Genomic DNA, 20,969 nt, shown 5'->3' on the forward strand with positions numbered 1-20,969 from the left:
AAGTATTTCATTGCTTTTACTGCTATTATGAATCTAATCTCTTTTCCACATATTTTTTAATTCATTACTATCGGTAAGAAAACTTGAAATTTAGGGAGGAGGGATTCCTCACATCCAGACACTTCACAGAACTTTATAAATTCCAAAGTTTTCCAATTGACTTCCTTTGTCTTCTTTTTTAGCAATTAGTGTCTGGAAATCTTAATTCATAGTTAAAAATATAAGAACCATAACCCACCCCCCACCAAGTCTCAACATTCATAAAGCCAGCTTTATATTTCAATTTTTAAAAATTAAACAATTCAAAGTTTCAAGTTATCTCCTTCACAAATGTAGACAAGAACTGCATTTGAATTGTCCAAATTCCATCCTAGTGTTTTGGTAATATCTTGTTGCTAAAGTAATATGTTCTTCAGTGGAATGTCTCTTCACCTGTTAAAAATATATATAATACTACTAGAAGAGGTAAAAACTCTTTTAAAAAGAGAAAGAATACTATTTACAACTGAGAAAAAAGCCCAACTGTCACAAAATACTATGGCCCAGTTCTTCTTACTGAAAATCAATACTACTTATCCGTAAAGGTGAGTTAAGACAAAAAATCATCTAATTCCGTACACGTACCCATGACATCTGATATCAGTGAACTGCAGTATTCAACTGTGCGTTATATTGAGAAAAATCAATGACCTATGAACCAAAAGACCTGAATTCTAATCTAAACTCAGGCACTGAATAAGAAATTAACACAAATGACAGAGGAAGAGAAGGTGGGAGGGAGGGGGACGAGGAGGCTGTGGCTGCAGCAGCAGCAGCAGCAAGCCTCACTTGTCTACAAACTAATTTTTAATCAAACTTTTTACTTTCTTAATACAAATCAAGATTTTAAAATCTGTGTTACTGCCTAATTGATATTTTTCAGAAAATGTAAAAGGAAAGGGAGAAACATACAGGAAAGTAGGGAAGGAAGAGGTAAAAACAAACAGCAACAGACTAACAAAGGTAGAGAGCCTCCCTGAGCAAATGTGTAAGCATGAGAACAAACTACACCCTCTTCTAATGCATCTAAGTCAAAATGATGAACAACTGTTCTGAATGCCTACCTTATGCAAAGAACAAGACAGTTAATAATTTCATAAATTCTATAGTAAGCACAAAACTAATCAAGGAATTCTAGGTGAGACTTTTAATAAAATATTAGCAGGATTAAAGAAAGTTCAGCAAATTAAATTTTGAATTTTAGTAAATTTTCTTATTCCATCAGTAAGAAGAGACAAAGTTTTTTCCTGCTTTTTCCACTAGGATTATCTGCCACTGTGAAAACCAACTGTAGAAATTAACAGTGATAAAAAGGAAACAGGTTCATTGAAAAAACAAGCTTTTATATTTTAATTTTAAACTCACGTAAAGCTGCACTGAGAAGAACTGAAACTTCAGAACTGTGAATCACAGTTAGGGAGAAGTGATAGTAATTTTTAAATCTCTTCTAGGCTCCAAATATGTCTCTTTCTGAAAAGCAGACTCATTCTACTGTCTTAGCCAAAAAAAGGAAAACAGAAAAAAACTAACATTTATTCAACACCTACACATATGGTAGGCATGTCCACATTTTACTATTTGTTTACTAATTTCAATTTCATTAAGTGATCTGCTTCACAAAAAATGTAAATTAAATCATGGGGTAGTTTCAATTTTCTTAAGTGATCCATTTGACAAAGTAAACTGAATCATGGACAATTTTCCTATGGTCTCACTACTAGGTTCTATAAGAATGCATGTTTTTTCCATTATATTTTGCTACCTTCAGAGATAAATATGCTAGGAATACTTTATACATGGACTTTATTATGTATAAATATTTGGGGCCTGACCTGTGGTGGCGCAGTGGATAAAGCATCGACCTGGAAATGCTGAGGTCGCTGGTTCGAAACCCTGGGCTTGCCTGGTCAAGGCACATATGGGAGTTGATGCTTCCAGCTCCTCCCCCTGTCTCTCTCTCCTCTCTCTCTCTCTCTCTCTAAAATGAATTAAAAAATTTAAAAAAAAAAATATTTGGGGAAAGCCAGTTATAAATAAGAGAAAAAATTTAAAGCATATAGTAATAAGTATAAAATGTGCTCAAAATGTTTCTTCAAATACTAAAGGAAGTAAGAAGTAAAGCTGTGACTAAGGGTGTCAGTACAGGCGGTTTCAAGTATTGAAAATATATCAGGCTTGACAGAGAAATTCACCATGGTATATAAGAACAACAACTAAGTCACAGTAGAGGATATCAGAAAATTAATTTGGAAAACCAGAACAGCCACATTGGGAGTTACACAGGGTCTTTCTGTAGAAAGGTAGGAGAGAGGTTAAGAATATGGGCCTCAAGTTTTAAACAAGTCCTCTCTCTAGTCTTTAGCATTTAAACCACACCACACAAGGCAAGATTAATATTCTTTATCTACAACTATGATCAGATAAATCTAATTCAAAAACCAAGTATTCCCTGGCCATATTAAATCCAAAATCCTTAACCTGGTATACAATGCCCTTCACAATCAAGCCCCAGCCTGTCCCACTCACTCTTTCCAGTTTTACCTTCCTTCTGGACATGCTCTCTGTTGTGGTCAAACCAGACTACTAGCTATTCCCCAGAATATACTCTAGGTTTCCTCCCACTCTGGGCTAACATGTCCTCCCCTCCCTGGATATTCTGAAATCTTACCAGTCCTTCAAGATGCAGTCAGTTCAGTAGCCTCACAGCCAGATACTATTTCACTTTTAAATTCTCATACCATTTTATCTGTACTTTATGGCATTTAATTCTATTACATTTTACAAGGATTTGTGTACCTGCTCATTCCTTCCAGATCTGAAGTTTCCTGAACGCTTGCACATACATGCTATCGAACTGCACTGAGCTGAATATGACCAGCAGTTAAAAGTGGCAGCAACTTCTTCACCTGGAGTTTGACAAAAATCAAACTTTATTTTTGATGTCTATACTAATTTTCACAGAAAATAAGGAAACACACCCCACACATTAAGTGTTTCACTAGACCCACATATTTTAAATTTATAAGCAAATGTCTAGTTCATTTAACTATAGTATCTAATTACAAATTCTAAGTATTGAGCACAACAGATCTTGATTTCAAGCAAATCTCAATCTTATGATAACATATATATAAATGATTGCTTTTTCTCTCCCCCAAATGCACAGCTGTTTAGTCAGCAAATAAAAAAATGTGTGCATATTTTCATCAACAAAATTCCGTTAAAAACCTTCATCATTTCCAAAGGTATTTGTAGCCCTGGCTGGCTGGCTCAGCAGTATAGCGCAGGCCTGGCGTGCAGAAGTTTCGGGTTCAATTCCCAGTTAGCACACACAGAAGAAAGGACCATCTGCTTCTCTACCTGTTCCCCTTCTCTTTCTCCCTCTCTCTCTCTCTTCCCCTTCTGCAGCCATGGCTCAAATGATTCGAGTAAGTTGGCCCCAGGTGCTGAGGATGGCTCCATGGCCTCACCTCAGGCTAAAATAGCTTTGGCTGCAGAGCAATGGAGCAGCAGCCCAAGATGGGCAGAGCATCGCTCCGTACGGGGCTTGCCAAGTGGACTGGGGTACATGAGGGAGCCAGTCTGTCTGCCTCTCCGCCTCTCACTTAATTTAAAAAATAAAAACAAAAAAATGTTTTTACAAAAGCATCTGTACAGTGCTGACAGCTATTAGAAACCATTGTATAATATTTGAAAAATTAAGCTGGCAAAACTCAACTGAAATACTACTATGGAACTGGTTATCCCATCACATTCCTACCAAATTATCTTCAGTATTTTTTCAAAGAAGTTCCGATCTGCTTAATACACTTTTAAGACTTTCTGCTTTGTGTTAGAAAGAAAAGAGACTAAATCAGGCACTGGGAATGAAGACACGTACCACAAGGTTTTAAATCAAAGCACAATGAGATTAAGTACTACAATAAAAATATTAACAAAGTGGTAAGCAAACTAAAAGGGAAGGCACGGTTTGGAGCAGGGGTCCCCAAACTTTTTACACAGGGGGCCAGTTCACTGTCCCTCAGACTGTTGGAGGGCCGCCACATACAGTGCTCCTCTCACTGACCACCAATGAAAGAGGTGCCCCTTCTGGAAGTGCGGCAGGGGGCTGGATAAATGGCCTGAGGGGGCTGCATGTGGCTCGCGGGGGCCGTAGTTTGGGGATGCCTGGTTTGGAGAATGAAGCATTTGAACACTTGAAAAAGGTTGTGAACAATAAATGGAACTTCAAAAAGGCAAAAAATGATAAGTAAAAGCACTAAGCTCTGAAAGTAAATTGTTTATTTTAATGTCACCTATACAGCTGCAGGAAAGGCTAGAGGGAATTATTTACTAGAAAAAAAACAGGGAGAAAAAATAAGAGATCTTATTGGTTCCTGAGAGTTCTTTCTGAAGCTTTTGGAAGGAGTAGCTTGATTTGATCCATATTTTTCTAAGGAAACTAACTGTACACACAATGACAATTAAACTGAGAAAGGAGAGTCTGAAAAATTACTGCAAAAGTAGAGGGGGAAATGGTCAGAGTCTGAAGTTTACAACAGGAGAATAGATTCAGAATTGCTCTAACTAGATGTGAAAGAGTAAAGCTGAAATTAAATCCCCAGGGTTTTAGTCTAAGCAATATGATGCTAGTAAAATCAACGATAATTTTCATTGACTTTCAAGTAGAAAACATTTATTGGCCACTTACTATTTGCAAAGTAGCATTAAAAGGTAGAAGCACTCAAAACTAACAATCTTTGATAAGAAAGGAAAAAAACAGACAAGAAAGGAGTTTTGGTACCCACAGTGCGCTATAAACTGAAGACTGATTACCTCTACTGTGTAGATTCAAAGTCTAAAGGAGTACAGGAGAAACAAACCAAAAACATCTTTTTAATTAAAAAAAAATAATAAAGTAGTGAAGCATAAGGCCAAAAGGTTTACTTGAGAGGTACTTTTGATCACAGGGAGATCTAGGAAAAACTCTTAAATGACTAGAACTTCAGATTGAGCCTTAAAGCAAAAGTGGCACATCAGCAGATGATGGTACAGAATTCTCAATATGGTACACTCAGACCACATATTAACCGCTTCTTCAAATACCTTCTAATATTTTTAATCACAATAATAATTCTAGTAACTGCCAACAACCTGTTAGGGAATAAATATATTCCCCAGAGAGAAAATGGTTGAGCCCAGGCTGGAGGAGCCAGGGCCAGGAGAAAGTATAGCAGTAGGACATAAATCTGGTAAAAGGGGGAAAGCCAGACTTTATTATATAGGCAATGACAACAAAAAGAAAACTTTTTAAATAGAGAAATATCAATCAGTACACAAAAGCAGTACACAATATGGACTACAGAGACTACTGAAGAAGCCAAATTGAAGGGAAAAAAGATAGAAAGGTATTATAACAGTCTCTAAGTTAAAGGTAATGAAAGCCTAAGCCACAATAACTGCCAGCAGAAATAAAAAGGGCAGATAGATGCAAACAAGAGATTACTGAGGGGCAGCAGTTAGGATTCAGGAGCCACCTATAAATATGCAGATGAAAAGTGAGTGTAAGATGACTTCAAAATTTTAAGCACAAGCCATTGGTCAGACGCTAATTTTGTTTTGGGAGAGAAAAATCAGTTTGGGACATATTTAACTTGAAGATCCTTTAGGGTACCCATAAGACAAATATCTATCAGACAAACAAAAACACCAGGATGAGGAGGGAGCTCCAGGACAGAAAAGATTTAGTAGTCATCCACATAGTTGGCTGATGATATGCAATACAGAAGAGGGCCAAGGACTAAACTTTGAGGAACATCCAGTTTAGAAAGTAGAAGAGACAAGAGAAGGGGAGACAACTGAGCAGTACAAAACATTTTCAACATGCTTTCACATGTGTCACAAGTCTCAGAGACTAAATAACCTTACTGTGCCAAAAAGTCACAATAAGCAGTGAAACACATGGAAAATTTTTAAAGTAATGATAACGTGTAATAACATATTTCAGAAAACACTGCTCTTTGACCTTTCCATATTTAAGCTCAGAAATTAAATTTATCCTGCGAAATAAACTATTGTTAAGGGCGAGGGACAGAATACTGTATATAAAAACAGAACCTAAATTTCTAGCCATAGAAAGAAATGATTAAATATAACATGAAAAAGTCCAAATAGTATAAAACAAAACATTTTACCACATAAAAATTGTACATTTCAACACTGAGGAGGGGAAAAGCATTTGTAACTTATCACAAAGGGTCAACTTTTTAATATATATATAAAGGGTTCCTGTAAATCATAAGAAAAAAGGAAAATACTTCCAAAGAAAAAATGGTTACGATATAAATGGCAAATCCAAAAGAACAAATGAAAATGACCAGTAAATAGAAAAAATATGTTATTTCTCCATGCTAATTAGAGAAATAAAAATTAAAATGGTGTATTATTGATGCCTGACCAGGTGGTGGCACGCACAGTGGATAAAGCACCAGCCTGGAATGGTGAGGACCCAGGTTCGAAACCTGAGGTCACCAGCTTGAGCATGGGATCATAGACAAGACACAAATGGTCACTGGCTCGAGCCCAAAGGTTGCTAGCTTAAAGCCCCCCAAGGTTGCTGGCTTAAGCTAAGGGTCACTGGCTTGGCTGGAGCCCCCCAGTCAAGGAACACGTGAGAAAGCAATCAGTGAACAACTAAGGTGCCGCAACTATGAGCTGAGGCTTCTCCACTCGTTCCCTTCTTGTCTGTCTCTCTCTCTCTCTCTTCCTCTCTCTAAAAAAAAAGAAAAAATGTGGGGGTAATGGGGGCACTCATAGTCTTAAGAATATACACTGGAACAACTTTTCTTAATACCATTTTTGGTAATATAAGCACTTCAGAAGGTCCACACAATTTTGTTCCCAAGAATATATACAAAAATTAATTAGACCACTGTACAAAGTTGTCCATATAGAGTTCACTGTAGCTTTGTCTATAATGCTAAAAAGGTAAAAACAAACTAAACGTGCAACAGAAGATGGGTTAAATAAATTATGGCATATCCATATAATAGATTTTTAGACAAGCTTTTTTATAGCAGTTTTTAACATTTTTTTCCACTGATTTGAGGGGAGGAGGGAAGGAAAGAGAGGAGCATCACCTCGTTGCTCCATTTAGATGTGCACTCACTGACTGCTTCTTGTACGTGCCAACCGGGAATCAAACTTGGCACATGAAAACAATGCTCTCTCCACTGGGCAACCCAGCCAGAACTAGACAACTTTTGAGAGTATACAGATTAATATTTAATGTGGAAAAAATTTGAGGAAATACATTAAATAAAAGTTTTTAAAACGACACATATAATAGAAATCCTTTCAAGTCTAGAAAGATACACAACAAAAATTTAGTACTGGTTTTATCTATGTATTAGGGTAAAATATTTTGATACTGCCTAATAATTTTATAAATGAACACATATTCTCTCATGAACAAAAAAAAACCACAACACTTTTAAGTAACAAAATGCTAATAATATATAGAAAATTATAAACAATAAGCAAATACAATTATAGGCAAATAAAAATATGAAAAACACAAAAATCATTTTAATTTTTCCCCAACTACTTACTGTTTAAATGAAACAAGTATAAATAATTGAGGATGGGTGAGAAAGGTGGAGGCCTAGAATAAAGGGTCCCCCCCAGAAAAGGCCTCGTGGACATGGACAACAGTATGGTAACTGCAGGGGTGGGGCTGAGGGGAGGGGGGAGGGCAGAGGAAGGCATGGGGGAATAAATGGTGACAGACAAAGGCCTGGGAGCAGGATGAACACAAGACCGTGTACAGAGATGTGTTGTAGAACTGGCCACCTGAAACCTATATAATTATGTTAACCTGTGTCTCCCCAATAAAGTTCAATTAAAAAAATTAAGGATAGTTCCACTTATAAAAATGGAAAGACAAAAAAAAAGTTGAAGCTAAGAAGAAAGAAAACTCAGGCACTGGCCGGTTGGCTTAGTGCAGGCGTCCCCAAATTGCGGCCCCGTGAGGCCATTTATCCAGCCTCCCGCTGCACTTCCAGAAGGGGCACCTCTTTCATTGGTGGTCAGTGAGAGGAGCACTGTATGTGGTGGCCCTCCAACGGTCTAAGGGACAGTGAACTGGCCCCTGTGTAAAAAGTTTGGGGATCCCTGGTAGTGGATAGAATGTAGACCTAGCATGTGAACATCCAGGTTCAATCCCCAGTCAGGGCACACAGGAAAAGCAACCATCTGCTTCTCTTCTCCCTCTCCCCATTCTCTCTCTCTCTTCCCCTCTCACAGCCAGTGGCTCAACTGGCTTGAGCATCAGCCCCAGACAGGTGTTGCCAGGTAGATCCCAGTCAGAGTATATACAGTAGTCTATCTCTCTTCCTCTAAAAAGAAGGAAAGGAAAGGGGAAAGAGGAAGGGAAGGGAAGGGAAGGGAAAAGAGGAAGGGAAGGGAAAAGGGGAAGAGAAGGGAAAAGGGGAAGGGAAGGGAAGGGAAGGGAAGGGAAGGGAAGGGAAGGGAAGGGAAGGGAAGGGAAGGGAAGGGAAGGGAAGGGAAGGGAAGGGAAGGGAAGGGAAGGGAAGGAGGGAACACAGAAACCTCGTATCATGAAATATTAATCATTTTAGAAAGAAGTAAGGTCATCTGCTAAGAGTCAAGGGTTTCAAGACTGAGGTTAGCAACCTGAATTTGAGGGCGAAAGCAATAGAGAACATGAGTCAACTTGATATTAGAAAGAGGCAGACATCAGAGTAATGGCAGCATGAGAGATACTCCTTATCTCTCCCCTTGAAATTTCAACAAATTGAACAACTATAACACAGTGAAGGAACCCCAGCTGGACTAACAGGCACACTGGAAAGATCCACATACCAAATGGACTAAAGGTAGGTCAGGGTGAAAAGGGGGACAGAAGATAAAATGCATTCATGGTGGGCTCTGGAGAGGAGACAAACCTGGAGTGACTGGGTCTTGTTTTCTCTGCTGGACTAAGGCGACAAAGGAAGCTTGGGCTCTCTGGTCTGAGGGGTATGGAGAGGGAAATTCAGTGTAACTGGGTCTCCTTCTGCTGGGAGGAGTGGTGAGACAGAAGGGCAGAGGGGAAGATAAACCAAAGAGGCCAGAGTGCAGGGTCACGGCCAGCGTTCCCAAAGTCTGCCTGCCGCTGGTACTCAACAGACAGAGAAAGCTAAAGTGCAGCCCCCAGCCTTCCATATCCCATACCTCCCCCATCCCACCAAATGGAGAGTGGCAGACAAACCCCCACAGCTATCTCTCCAGAGCCACTCTCTCCCAAGAAGAACAGTGATGCTACATGTCCGGTCCCTGGGTCTGTTCAGAGGTAAGGAAAGGCACCCACAAGACTTGAGGTTGCCATTGCTAGAGCCGTAAGCTGGGAAAAGCTAAAGCTGTAAAGCACTCACAAGACACCACAGAAACCATTCCGACTCTGACCCCGCCTACATCACCACAGCAACATCTCAGCAGAGGACACCCAGGAACATCACAGAAATAAAACTGCAATACAGAAACACCTATTGAAGAAACGTCTCAGAATCAAATTTTATTTTTCCTCTTTTTCCCCTTTTCTCTTTTTTATTTTTTAATCTTTTTCTCTTTTGAATTTCATTTTAATTTTTATACTATTATTTTTGTGGGTGTTTTCTTTTTTCTTTGCTTTCAATTGCTTTTATGTGGTTTTTCTTCCTTACTTGCCATTTTTAATAATTTTTTTATTTTTTATTGTATTTTTTCATTTTAATTTTTCATTTTAATTTTCCATTTAAAAAAATTTTTTTATTAGGGTTCATGTTAGAGTGCTTGATGGCAGTCTCAAATGCCATCAAGGGAAAAGTAAACTAATAACATGGCTACACAAGACAGAGACACAGTTCAGGAAGAAAATGAAATATCCAAAAAAAAATCTCAATCAAATAGAAACCTTGAATTTAAATAATAAAGAATTCAAAATTAAAGTTAAGAAAATACTCAACTAGAGGCGAAAAGACATCAATAGGCAACTTAACGACCTTGGAAAACAAATTAATGAATAAAGCAAATACCTCACCAAGGAGAATGAAACTTTAAAAACAGAAATGAAGAAGTCAATATATGAACTGAAGGTTGAGGTAGCAAGTCTAGCTAACAGAATGAGCAAGATAGAGGAAAGAATCAGTAACAACAAAGACAGGCAACTAGAGATGCTACAGAGAGTAAAAGACTCACAAATTTTAAAAAACTGAGAGAGCTCTACGAGAATTGTTTAACTCCATCAGAAAGAGCAATATAAGAATAATGGGTATATCAGAAGAAGAGAGGGAGACGGTAATGGAGAGCCTATTCAAACAATTGATGAGAATTTCCCAGGCCTATGGAAAGAGAGCTTTGAATCAAAGAAGCAAACAGAACACCAAGTTACCTCAAACCAAACAGACGTATTCTAAGGCACATCATAATTAAATTATCAAAAATAAATGACAAAGAATCCTAAAGGCAGCTAGGGAAAAGAACAACATAACCTATAAAGGAAGGCCCATTAGGTTATCATCAGACTTCTCAGCAGAAACTCTAAAACCCAGAAAGACAGTGGACCCAAACATTCAAAAAAAGAGAAAGGTTATCAGCCAAGAATACTACATCCATCAAAGTTATCCTTCAAATACCAAGAGGAAATAAGAATTTTTACAGATATACAGAAGCTGAGGCAATTTATCACCAGAAAACCCCATGCAGAAAATACTCAAGGGGGATATTCGATCACACAAAGAACAAAACAAATCAAAACTGCAAGTAAAAGCTCCAACAAGGTCACAATAAAAACAAGGATAATCTGTGACAACAACATAAAGGGGGAGAGGATAAAGATCTGCAGTAGCAAAGAAGGATGGAGTGCAGAAGAACTCATAAGACAAAGGACTCTTGTACATATGAACATTTTTCTCTTAATAACCTAATTAAGAAACCATGAAAAAGCCACTACTAAAACACACAGCTTAAAGAAGAAACAGGGGAAAGAAGTGTGGAATACCACCAGGCAAAAACAACTGACAGAAACAAAAAAGTGAAGAAGAACCAAACAAGACACAGAGCTACCAGAAAACAAAACATAAAATGGCTATAGAAAATCCTCTTGTCAATAATTAACCTAAATGTAAATGGACTGAATTCAATAAAGAGGCACAGAGTAGCAGATCAGATCAAAAAGCAAAATCCAACCATATGCAGCCTTCAAGAGATAAATCTAAGCAGCAGCGACAAAAGTAGATTCAAAGTGAAAAGTTGGAAAACAGTTCTCCAAGCAAAATAATATCCAAAGAAAAGCAGGTATAGCCGTACTAATATCTGACAATGCTGACTTCAAGACAATGAAGGTAACCAGAGACAAAAGTGGACATTTCATAATGAAAAAGTGGACACTGTATCAAGAAAACATAACACTTCTTAATGTATGTGAACTAAATCAGAGCACCAAAATATATGACATGTACTAACTGATCTAAAAATAAAAGCAGACAAAAACACAATCATACTTAGAGATTTCAATACACCATTGACAGCTTTAGATAGATCATCCAAACAGAAAATCTATAAAGAAAAACAGGCCTTAAATGACACACTGGGCCAAATGGACATTTATAGGATATTTCATACTAAAACATCAGATTATACATCCTTCTCCAGTGTGCATAGAACATTCTCAAAGACAGACCATATGTTGGGTCATAAAACTAACATCAAGAAACTCAAGACTGCCTGACCTGTGGTGGCGCAGTGGATAAAAGCGTCGACCTGGAAATGCTGAGGTCACCGGTTCGAAACCCTGGGCTTGCCTGGTCAAGGCACATATGGGAGTTGATGCTTCCAGCTCCTCCCCCTTCTCTCTCTCTGTCTCTCCTCTCTCTCTCTCTCTCTCTCTCTGTCTCTCCCTCTCCTCTCTAAAATGAATAAAAAATAAAAATAAAAAAAAAAACTCAAGACTGAAATTATACCAACCATATTTTCTGATCATGAGGCTTTGAAATCAGAATTCAACTGTATAAAGGAAGTAAAGAAACCCACACGAATGTGGAAATTAAATAACATACTTCTAAAAAATGACTGGGTCAAAGAAGAAATAAAAGCAGAGATCAAAAGACATATATAGACAAATGAAAATGACAACACAACAAATCAAAATTTTAAGAATGCAGCAAAAACAGTATAAGAGGGATGTTTATGTCATTATAGGCTTATGTTAAGAAACCAGAGAGACCCCATGTAAACAACCTAACATCACACCTTAAGAAACTAGAAAAGGAAGAAAAAAGGCAACCCAAAGTCAGCAGAAGAAAGGAAAGAGTAAAAATTAGAGCAGAACTAAATGAAATAGAGGACAAAAAACCTATAGAAAAAAATCAATACAAGCCTGACCAGGCAGTGAGGCAGTGGATACAGTGTCAGACTGTGACACGGAGGACCCAGGTTCAAGACCCTGAAGTCACCGGATTGAGCACAGGCTCATCTGGTTTCAACAAGGCTCACCAGCTTGAGCCCAAGGTCACTAGATCGAGAAAGGGGTCACTCGGTCTGCTGTAGCCCCAGGATCAAGGCACACATGAGAAAGCAATCAATGAACAACTAAGGTGCCACAAAGAATTGATGCTTCTCATCTCTCTCCCTTCCTGTCTGTCTGTCCCTATCTGTCCTCTCTCCAACTCTGTCTCTGTCACACACACTCAAAAAAAAAATCAATACAACAAAAGATGGTTCTCTGAAAAGATCAATAAAATTGACAAACCACTGGCTTGACTCACTAAGGAAAAAAGAAGGATTCATATAAACAAAATCCAAAATAAAAGAGGTGAAATTACCACAGAGAGCAAAGATATACAAAGGACCATAGAATATTATGAAAGATTATATGTCACTATATTCAACAACCTAGAGGAAATGGATAAATTCCTAGAACTATACAATCTTCCTAGATAGAGTCACAAAGAGGTGGAAAGCCCAAATAGACATATAATCAGGGAGGAAATCAAAACAACTATCAAAAACCTCCGCAAAACAAAAGTCCAGGACCAGATGGCTAGAGTAGTGAATTCTACCAAACACTCAAAGAAGATTTGGTACCTATCCTCAAAGTCTTCCAAAACATAGAAGCAATACTCCTCAACACATTTTATGAGGTCAACATAACTCTCCTACCAAACCTGGCAAAGACAACACAAAAAGAGAAAACTAATGACCAGTATCTCTAATAAATACAGATGCAAAAATCATAAACAAAATACTAGCAAACAGAATACAATAACATATTAAAAAAACTATACATCATGATCAAGTGGGATTCATTTCAGGAACACAAATATGGTTCATCATATGGAAATCGATCAATGTAATATACATCAACAAAACAAAAAAATCATATGATCCCATCAACAGATGCAGGAAAGGCATTCAATAAGATACAACATCCTTTTATGTTTAAAACACTCAATAAAATTGGAATAGAAGGAAAGTACCTCAACATAATAAAAACCATATATGACAAACCACCAGCTAATATCATGCTAAATGGTGAAAAAAAATGAAGGCTTTTGCTCAAAAATCAGGAACAACACAAGGGTGCCCACTTTCTGCACTCTTATTCCACATAGTTCAAGAAGTTTTAGCCAGAGCGATCAGGCTAGGGAAAGAAATAAAAGGCATCCATATCGGGAAAGTAAAAGTATCACTTTTTACAGATGACATGATCTTGTACATAGAAAATTCCAAAGATTACACTGAAAAACTATTAGAAACAATAAACCAGTACAGTAAAGTCACAAGATACAAAATCAATACACGAAAGTCGATTGCTTTCCTCTACGCCAACAATGAAACATCAGAAAATGAACTCAAAAAACAATTCCTTTTACAATTGCAACAAAAAATATAAAATATCTAGGAATAAACTTAACAAAGGATGTGAAAGACCTATATACTGAAAACTACAAAGGATTATTGAAAGAAATTTTAAAAAGACACAATGGAATGGAAAACTATTCCATGTTCATGGATTAGAACAGCAGTTCTCAACCTGTGGGTCACGACCCCAGTGGGGTCGAACAACCAAAACACAGGGGTCGCCTAAAGCCATCGGAAAATACATATTTATTATACAATACATTTTTAAATAAAATATGTATTTCCGATGGCTTTAGGTGACCCCTGTGTTTTGGTCGTTCAACCCCTGCCGGGGTCACGACCCACAGGTTGAGAACCGCTGGATTAGAAGACTCAACATAGTGAAAATGGCCATATTACCCAAAGCAATATACAAATTTAATGCAATTCCCATCAAAATTCCAATGTCATTTTTTAAAGAAATAGAATTAAAAAATCACCAGATTTGTACAGAATCATTAAAAGAACCAAATAGCCAAAGCAATCCTGAGGAAAAAGAATGAGGCCAGAGGTGTCACACTACGGGACTTCAAATCATACTACAGAGCCACAATAATCAAAACAGCATGGTATAGGCAGAGAAACAGACATACAGACTAATGGAACCGAATCAAGAGCCCAAAAATAAAACCACGTATTTATGGACAAATCATCTTTGGCAAAGGAGCCAAAAACACACAGTGGAGAAAAGAAAACCTCTTCAATAAATGGTGCTGGGAAAATTGGAAAACTACATGCAAAAAAATAAAACTTGACTACAGTTTGTCCCCCCAAATTAATTCAAAATGGATCAAAAAGCTAAATATAAGAACTGAAACAATAAATTACATAGAAGAAGACCGAGGTACTAAGCTCATGGATCTTGGCCATAGGGAACAACATATGAATTTAACCCCAAAGGCAAGGAAAGTAAAGGCGACAATAAATGAATGAAACTATTGATATATCAAACTGAAAAGCTTCTGCACAGCAAAAAATAAAAAACCTGACATCAAAACAAAACAGACAGCCAAATGGGAAGTGATATTTGCAAACAACAGCTCCAATAAGAGGTCAATATCCAAAATATATAAAGAACTCACAAAACTCAGCAACAAACAAGCAAACAATCTAATTAAAAAATGGGGAGAGGACATAAACAGACATTTCTCTCAAGAGGACATGTCATACAAATGGCCAACAGATGGATAAAAAGATGCTCATGTTCACTAGCTATTCAAAAAATGCAAATCAAAACCACAATGAGATAACACCTCACACCAGTTAGATTGGCTATTATCAACAAGACAGGTAATAACAAGTGTTGGAGAGACCGTGGAGAAAAAGGAACCCTCATCCACTGTTGGTGGGAATGCAAATAAGTACCACCATTATGGAAGAAAGTATGGTGTTTCCTCAAAAAATTAAGAACAGAATTACCATATGACCCAGCAATCCCTTTACTGGGTATCTACCCAAAAGTTTGAAAACACATGCACCTCCATTTAATCACAGCATATTCACAGCGGCCAAGTCATGGAAACAACCAAAGTGTCCCTCGATAAAGGATTGGATAGAGGATGTGGTACCTATATACAATGGAATAAGAAACGATAACATAGTGCCATTTACGACAACATGGATAGACCTTGAGAACATTATATTGAGTGAAGTAAATCAGAAAAAGCTAAGAACTGGATGATTTCACACACAGGTGTGATATAAAACTGAGACTCATAGACATAAAAGTGAAGTGGTTACTTGGGGGAAGGAGACATGGGAGATGTGGACATGGGAGGGGATGTGGGGAAGAGTGTGAAGAAGACAAATATGTATAAGGTGACGGAAAATGATTTGACTTTTTGTGATAGGTATACAACATAATCAACAGTTCAAATGCCACAGAAATGTGTACCTGAAACATATTACTCTTGTGTTAGAGTTAATTTTCTAAATAAAATTTTAAAATTAAAAAAAAGGAATGGACAATACTGATTCATGAACCCCCCCTTCCCCCCCCCCCCACACACACACACAAAGAGAAGGATTAGAAAGCAACTAGTATATAGGTAGCTGGAAAACAAGTATTAACAGTCACCACAGCTGTGACTGTTTTCAAAGGTGGTAGGCAGGGACAAAAGTAGAAAAAGTAAATGGTGACATTTACAAGTTGAGAACTGACCAGTTATAAACAAAAAGGTCAAGGAGAGGAGGTCTATACAGTGCTAGTGAGTTCACAGAATATGAACAACAGAGTGCAGGATTGCAAAGACAGAAGAAAACTAACAACCTGGAACTAGAGGTGACAATGAAGACAAAAAGCTTGTTCATCAAGTATGACAGAAAACAGAAATACAAAGAAAGACAGGCATTCAATCACCATCTCTAGCAACAGAGCTTAAGAGCAGAGGTAGTTCTGAATGATGACAAGGTTAAATAATGACAAGGATGTTGATGTAGAGTAGAGGTAAAGGTCCCTGGAGTTAGTGATCTGTATTTCCAAATGTGGCCTTTCTGGTTTGAAATAAATGTAACTATTCTTTAACCTATATGAATTTCACTTTCCTCCCCTGCAAATACATCTAGCCTGAATGATAATAATTTGGCTGCCATTTAACCTTCTCTGCACTTCATTCCACCACAAAATGAAGAAAATAAGGACATAGGATATTGAATTAAATCAATGGTTCTCAACCCCAACTGTACATTAAAATAATGGGTGGGGGGAAAAAGGATAAAACTACCTACTACCCAAACCCAGTAATTCTAATTTATTTATTGTACGGTGACATTAAGGTATCAGTATTGTTAAGAAGCCACTGAGGGAATTCTAATGCGCAGCCAAGTGTGACACCTGAACTAAGAATTTCTAAAGGTTACCTTCCTTTAAATTTTTTTTAATTCTATGCTTCTAAATAATTCACTGTTACTCTGTTCATTTGTTAATATAACTTACTTAACTTCATACAATAGGCACTTCTACGAACACCTCAGTAAATCCTCACAACACTGTGAGGCAGATATTTCTTTGTACATTTCACAAACAAAACCAGTAAAGCTTAGAGAAGTGAAGGGACTTGTCCATGAGTCACAAGCTAGTAAGGAGCAGAGCGAGGTAGGATTCAGGTTTGCTTTTTTGTTCCAGTCCTATATGTAACTTGCTTTCTCTAGCACTCACACAGGAACGACCTGAATGTCTTCTATTGTATTTTCTTCCCAGGACGTACCAAATTGAGCAGCACACCAATTTGTAGTTTATGGATTCACTGGAGAGAAAGTTATCACGGGTGGGGGGCAGAGAATTAACCTCAAATTCTACAGCAGTTTTATTACAGAATACAGGGCTCTTGCAACTTATAAAATAGCCTTCTAAAAGCATATCTATTAAGCACATTTCATTGGGTTCAGCCAACATGTACATTCATGTTGCTATTAAACATGCAGCTGGTGTACAAAGCTAGTTCTCAAAGAAAATTTATAAACAGAAAAGTAATTTGTACATGCTTTCCACTAAGCAAGGCATTCTAAATCAAAATCCTAAGACAATTCTTAGAAAACACTAACTGGCAGAAAAATGACCTCTGCTCCATCAAAGAGCTTAAATGTATAAACATAACTCAAAACGTTTAGGCATTAACTCTATTTCCATCCTGTGCAAATAAATGCAATCACACTTTAATACTATGATTATTATCCTTTTGTTGACCCATGGCTCTTCTTTGCTGATTATATAGTGTATATTTCAGTCCATCATCTACTTGGAAATTTCCTTAACATTCAAGTCCTGTATCTCCAGGCCAAAATTTGAGTTACCAATGTATATCCTCAAAAAAATAAATAAATAAAGGCATTAGAGAATATTTAACTACTATGCCGTGGAAACTGAACTCTAGTAAGAAATTCATGAAGTATATTTACAAGAAACATATGTGTACTCATCTGCTCAAGCCTTCCATGAGCATCTGCTAATGTTCTCTGCACACTGGGTTTGGAGAGGCAAATCAGACCTGCAAAGCCTGCTGTCAAGGAGGTACCATGACAGGTCAATGAATATTTACTGAGATGCAATAGGATAAGTGAATTATTCTTGTAGATAGAGAGGGATTGTGGTTAAGAACAGGGCAAAAAAGGCTTTAAATAATATAGAGGCTTAAGCATTTTCAGGAGGAAAATTTTCAGTACAAGAACCCTTGTATATCAGCTCTCTTGAAATTAAGTATTCATATTGAGAAACTAAATTAAAATTAGAATGAGCAGCAAGGCACAGGAAAAAGTGGACAGAGATGTTACAAACACCTTTGTAACAGATCACTATTATAAAATGATACTATAAGAAAAATGAGAGGACTTCAGAGCCATAAGACCTGAGTTAAACCCCAGAATGGCTGCTAGATTTGTGCAGTTAGTTGTCACCTCATTTCTAGGTAATTCTTCATCCATAAAAACAAGTATGTATAACGGCACTTACTTGACAGCGAAGCAAAACAAAAACGAATTTTTTTAAGAAATAAGAAAATCAGCAACCAAATCTGAACATAAGCTGTATTTTTACCTATAAATTAAGATAAATTCTTCAAGATACATTTTAGGGTTTATCATACATGTGTTGAAATGTCTTGTCAGTTAATTTAACAGAATTTTAAAGCCTTTATTAAAAAATAGCAAGTCATATTTACTGGAGTAATTGAAGCTGAATGTCGTTTGAGGCCTTGGTTAGTACACTAGTTTTACTGATGCGATTATGTGTGCTTTCCAAATACGTAACTTAATACCATTCACCTCCAGTGCTGTCAGGACCCGAAGAGATTAAAAATAGAAGCCTTCGTTAATACTGAATTAACCTAAGGACCCCATAAGCTACCCGAGTACAGAAAAAGGTAAATGCTCAAAACATGGCAGGCATGCACCTTTAAGGAACCAGAAAGGAAAAAAACTTCGCTATATCAGGATCATCACTTCACCTGGTTCTTAAGAGAACACGTGCCTTTAAGTCTCTCAGTCAAAGTTCCTGTCTAAATCATTCTTTAATGACGTTCTTCAGTCCTGTACGGAAACCCAAGAAGGCATTTATCAACTTACATATTTTGTGAATCTATGAATACTAAGCAGGGTTTAGTTATCTGCTACCTTAATACCACTAATTTCTGCCGTACACAAGCTATTGCTATCATGGACCAAGAGGACACAGGCTATATTCAAGCAACATGAACAGCAAGCTGCCGGCCTTCAATAAAATTTTAAAAAGGAAACATGAACTCGGCAAAAAAAAACAAACCCACAAAATTTTTAGATTCCAAATAAATCATGTGTAAGGGCCATCGCTTCTATCACAGAAAATCCTGCGGTGCCATTTTTTTTGCCCCAAGTCACTGAAGATACGCTGTTGAAGTTACAACGTCTCTGATGCCCAAACTCTGCAAACTTCTGGACAGAAACATGTTGGAGCCCTAAGACGCCCTGGACACGACAGGGACTCTGGTCCTCTAGTCCCACAACTTTCAGCCGGACCTCTGGGCCCCCTTAGTGCGTCCGCCCGACCGCCGCCCCGTGGACCCGTGGACCCGCGGACCGGACCCGCACCGACGCGGACCCTCCGGGCGGCTCTGGAGCCCGCCGACGGCAGCGACAGCGTCCCGCAGGCTGCGCGTCCGCTCCGAGCGCCGCGGGCCGGCCAGCGCGCAGGGAGCCGCCCGGGAGCGCCCCGTTTATCACAGACCCCAACATGGCGTCGGCCGCCGCCGCCCGCGACGACAACACCCCCCCGCGCCGCAAGCAGCCCGGGGACCGCGAGAGGAGAAGCGCCGGAAAGTTTCGCTTCTCCTCTCCCGGCCCGCCAGGGGCCGGCGGACAATCAACCAGCCTTCACCTACCCGGCCGGGCACAGGCAGCGGCGGCGACGGCCAAGGTCCGACTCCTCCTTGTCCCAGGAGTGGGGCGCGGACTCTACCCGCTTCGCCGCGCCGGCCTCCCAGGGTGTGCGGCCAGCCGCCCCGCGGAGCCGGCGCGATCCAGACGCGGCGGGCAAGCGGCCGGGCGACGGGCGTAGCCTCTCTCAGGTGACTCCCCCACCCCCCTGGTCGAACCCTACTACCGCGCTGGAGCCGGCCCCTCCTCTACGCGCGCACGGGCGCGCCACCGCCCACATGCCATGCGCGAGCGCGCGAGCGCGCGGGCACAAGCACAGCCAGCCACACCGCTCGCTCCCCGCCCTTTCCTGCTGGTTCCCTCGCCCCGCCCATGCAGCCCCGCACGCCGCACGCCGCGCGCCGCGCTCTAGGGGGCGGGGCCACCTCGGAGGCCACACCCACCCGGCCAGCCAGTCTTGGGATTGGTTCCTCCGCCGAGAGTGGGGTGCGGTCTCGGGAGTAGTTTGAGTGTTTGTGGAATAGTTTACCTTCCCTGCCTGCCTTAGCTCCCTCAAGCTTTTGAAAAGAATTGTTCATCTCTCTCCGAAGTTCTTAGGTAGACTGGGAGAATAGAAGGAAGGTTGGGCCCCCTCTCTCCCACCACCAAACAGCCTTCCTCAGCAGCTCAAGAACCTTCTGCAGCCGGGAAAAAAAGGCTTTGAATTTAGATGCCCAAAGGCTGCTGGGCGGAAATTTGCTACTCCCACTTAGCAGGGCCGTCCTGCTAGGCACATCTTACATTGCTTTCTCTAAAATTCCTAGCGCTTGAAACCGAGCGAGCCATACCTCACGTACTCTGCACAGCCCACCCACCCACCGTCCCCGCTTTTTTTTTTTTTTTCTTTTTTTAGTGAGTGGCTTTATTCCCTGCCTTAGATCTCTAGTCTTTCCTAAACTTTTTTCTGATGACGCAAAACCTCATCTAGTACTTCACTTACCTGGAAACTCCAACGATAAGTGTGTAAGGCTAGCGCGCTGGTGGGTGCTTGGAGAGCTGCTGGGGATTTCTAGAATAGACAAGGAATTGGAGAAAGAAGACGGCATACTCACTTCAAACAAAGTGTGTATGTGGAAATTAGATTTGGGTACATTCATCTTCCTCGTTGATCTCTTTCAGGGATCTTTTAC

General features: G+C 39.3%; 1 protein-coding gene across 2 annotated transcripts in view; it reads right to left on the reverse strand.

Moving 5' to 3' along the window:
* The window catches only part of PLEKHF2 (pleckstrin homology and FYVE domain containing 2), a 30,787-nt gene extending 10,643 nt beyond the window's left edge, over positions 1–20,144 (reverse strand). The window contains exons 1-2 of one of the 2 annotated variants that reach the window (XM_066266016.1): positions 19,806–20,144; positions 2,836–2,945 (exon numbers count right to left, since the gene is read on the reverse strand). The gene's annotated coding sequence lies outside the window, so the exon portion shown is untranslated. The remainder of the gene's footprint in view (positions 1–2,835; positions 2,946–19,805) is intronic. The other variant, XM_066266015.1, reaches the window with a different exon arrangement.
* Positions 20,145–20,969: the final 825 nt, after the last annotated feature.

Source organism: Saccopteryx bilineata, chromosome 3 (assembly GCF_036850765.1).
Source record: "Saccopteryx bilineata isolate mSacBil1 chromosome 3, mSacBil1_pri_phased_curated, whole genome shotgun sequence".
In the NCBI taxonomy this organism is placed as follows: Eukaryota; Metazoa; Chordata; class Mammalia; order Chiroptera; family Emballonuridae; genus Saccopteryx; species Saccopteryx bilineata.